The 3,366-nt window shown below is 52.1% G+C and overlaps 1 protein-coding gene across 1 annotated transcript in view; it reads left to right on the forward strand.

The window, feature by feature from the left end:
* The window catches only part of ADAMTS17 (ADAM metallopeptidase with thrombospondin type 1 motif 17), an 88,648-nt gene that overhangs the window by 10,755 nt on the left and 74,527 nt on the right, over positions 1-3,366 (forward strand).

A 3,366-nucleotide genomic window follows, 5' to 3' on the forward strand; every position in this document is an offset into this window, starting at 1 on the left:
CTGCCCTGGGGGAACGCAGACCGGGGAGAAAGGTGTATGTTTTGCTTTGGGTCCCTTCTTCCTTTGCACCGGGGTCTCGGTGAACTTGGTTGCTCCGTTGAGAAGGACAATGGCCACTATTAATAGGCTTATCATCAGCATCGAACGTTGGGAGTTTAGCAACAGGGAACATTGATTGATTACTGAGGCGCCAGCAGCTGGCATTGTTGGAGTTTCCCGGAAGGGTGAATCGGAGGGACCCAGCTTTTCCCACGGGAATGGGGTCTTCATGGCTGCACGTGGTGGCCAGGGATGTCCCTGGGCCTGGTCCTTAAGGCTGTGTTACCCCAGCCGGGACCATGGCTTAGGGGTGGCCAGCTGGCTCATGCAGGTGAGGGGGTCGGGTAAGTCTTCCTCCTCCAGGAAGCACTGGATTGACCTGTGAGTAGGGGCAGCTAAGCCGCCATGCTCTCCAGGGGCATACAGGGGCTAATACAGTCAAGGCCAGCTGGAGGGAACCACTGAGCTTGCATTTCTTATTTTATTTATTTTTTAAAGATATTTTTACTAATTTCAGAGAGGAAGGGAGAGGGAGAGAGAGATAGAAACATCCATGATGAGAGAGAATCATGCATCGGCTGTCTCCTGCACACTCCCTACTGGGGATCGAGCCCACAACCCGGGCCTGTGCCCTGACCGGGAATTGAACCGTGACCTCCTGGTTCCTAGGTCGACGTTCAACCACTGAGCCACGCCGGCCGGGCTGAGCTTGCATTTCTCGCAGTCCTTGGGGCTCCCAGAGAGGAGACAGGCTGATCCTATTTCGGTTATAGCTCCTTATTTTTAGGGCCTTATAAACCGATTCATAAAATATCGCTCCAGTTTGGAAGGTTGGGACTTGGCATGAGAATGTGGAGTCTGTGCAAGCCCTTTCCCCCCTTTGGGTGAGAGCGTGCGTTTCTGAAGGTTTTTTGGCCACTCTCAACAACTGAAGTGGGACTTGGGGTCTTTTGAAATGTTTTTCGATTTTTTTTTTTTTACGTGGTTATTTTTAGTTGAAAACTCTCTGTCTGCCTTCTGTGGCTATTTTCATGTCTCCTTTCAGATCTGGGGTAGAGTCTTCACTTCTCATGGTCTCTCGCGAGCATCTGAATTCCGTCTCCTCCTGCTCCACCCTGGTAGATGGGACATGTCATGGGAGAGCCAGAGACTCAAATAATAAAACAATTTTTTGCTACGAGGCACTATCACCACAGGACTCCTGCCCTGGCCTGTGACTCAGTGATTAGAGCAGTGGTTCTCAACCTTCTGGCCTTTTAAATACAGCTCCTCATGTTGTGACCCAACCATAAAATTATTTTCATTGCTACTTCATAACTGTAATGTTGCTACTGTGATGAATCGTCATGTAAATATCTGATATGCAGGATGGTCTTAGGCGACCCCTGTGAATGGGTCGTTCGACCGCCAAAGGGGTCGTGACCCACAGGTTGAGAACCACTGGATTAGAGCGTCGGCCTGCGCACCAAAGGGTGGCAGGTTCGATTCCCGGTCAAGGGCACCTACCTGGGTTTCAGGTTTCACCCGAGTGTGGGAGGTAACCAATCGAAGTCTCCCTCTTACATCGATGCTTCTCTCTCACATCAATATTTCTCTCTCTCTGTCTCTCCCCCTTCCCTTCCACTCTTCCTAAAAATCAATGGGAAAAATATCCTCCCGCGAGGATTAGCACACACACACACACACACACACACACACACACACACACACCCGGACTCCCACATGTTTTGTGTGGTGGAGGTCTTATTAGAACACGCCTGACAGAGGAAGGCATCACGGTCCTTAGCCATCTAAGTTCTGTCCTGATTGTTTTTGTTAAATACATGCAGTTATGTTGTAATATCGTCTGGTCCATGTATAGCATTAACAAGTGATTATAGTCAGTGTTTAGGAAATATTGTGACTATTGAGAGATTGTATATTGCTGATTTATGCAAGAATTTGCGTGTGTGTGCGTGTGTGTGTGTGTGTGTGTGTGTGTGTGTGTGTACGCTGTCGTAAATAATCGGTTGGGGCTTGTGCTTTGTGTCCATTAAGATTCATGTGGTTGGAAATGACAGAGATCAAACTGGCTTCAACACTGATGACATCGCTGCCACGGGCTCACAGAACTGAGGCTGGCGCTCAGGGAAGGCTTGGCCAGACCGGGCTTCTTGGCAGCTGTTGGGGTTTTTTAAATGTTTTTATTGATTTCAGAGAGGAAGAGGGAGGGAGGGAGAGGGAGGGAGAGAGAGAGAAGGAAGCATCAGTGATGAAAGAGAATCATAGATCGGCTGCCTCCTGCACGCCCCCCACTGGGGATCGAGCCAGCAACCCGGGCCTGTGCCCTGACCAGGAATCGAACCGTGACCTCCTGGTTCCTAAGTTGATGCTCAACCACTGAGCCACGCCGACCGGGCTCCTATGGCACATATTTCATAGCGATGTTTCTTCCAGAAGCCTGAGCGACCGCAGTCACTCCGTCGTAATCCTGTGTTTTCCCCCTTTCCGTTGTCCTTTGGACGTATTCTCTGTGAGAACACAGAAAAATCAGTCTAGGGCCAGCACCCTGGCCCTCTTCTGGAGTATTCCCATTACTTGATTGAGAAAGAAAATCGAAAACTCAAGCGTGGAGACAGAAAGGAAAAGCACCAGCCGTGTGTGTGTGTGTGTGTGTGTGCATGTGTGTGTGTGTGTGTGTGTGTGTGTGTGTATGAGACTGCCTTTCCCACTGCCGTTCCCCCAAGCAGAGGAATTGGACGTGAAGTGTGTTATCTTTTCCCAGTCCTCTCCTGGGCTGTTATGCAACACCCCCCGCCCCCCCCCACTCAAATAACTCTAAGCAGAGCCGGCCTCCAGCTTCCATAGGAAATCTGCCTCGGAGCTGCGGGCAGACGGGCCCAGAATGCAGTTGATGATTTCAAGTGCACGCTGGCCGGGACCGTCCAGGTGGCTGGAGGAAGCTCCTGGCAGCCGGGCCCGCCCTGAGGCAGAAGAGGAAGAGGAATCGTGGTCCCGGGAGGCCCGGGCCAGGCCCCAGGCCGGGTGGCCGAGGTGCTGACTTCGTGTTCCAGGGCCGGCGGGGGTGGAGCGCGGCCCCTGCCAGTTCCCGCAGAAGCGTCTGATTTTTGAATCAGCAGCGTCCCCCTTCCCGCTCCCTCCGACGGGGAGAGCTGGAGGGAATGTAGGCCCGGGGTTGGGGAGCCTGCCTGGCCTCCCTCCCAGCAGGAGGACTCGGGCCAGAGGGTCCGACACTCGGAGGAAGGGAAGGGAGCAGACACGCTGTTTGCAGCGACTGTTTGCTTCTTTTCTAAGCAATGCCTTTCGGGTTGCTTTTTTTTTTTTTTT

The sequence above is a fragment of the Myotis lucifugus genome, unplaced genomic scaffold (assembly GCF_000147115.1).
Source record: "Myotis lucifugus unplaced genomic scaffold, Myoluc2.0 scaffold_525, whole genome shotgun sequence".
NCBI classification, from domain to species: Eukaryota; Metazoa; Chordata; class Mammalia; order Chiroptera; family Vespertilionidae; genus Myotis; species Myotis lucifugus.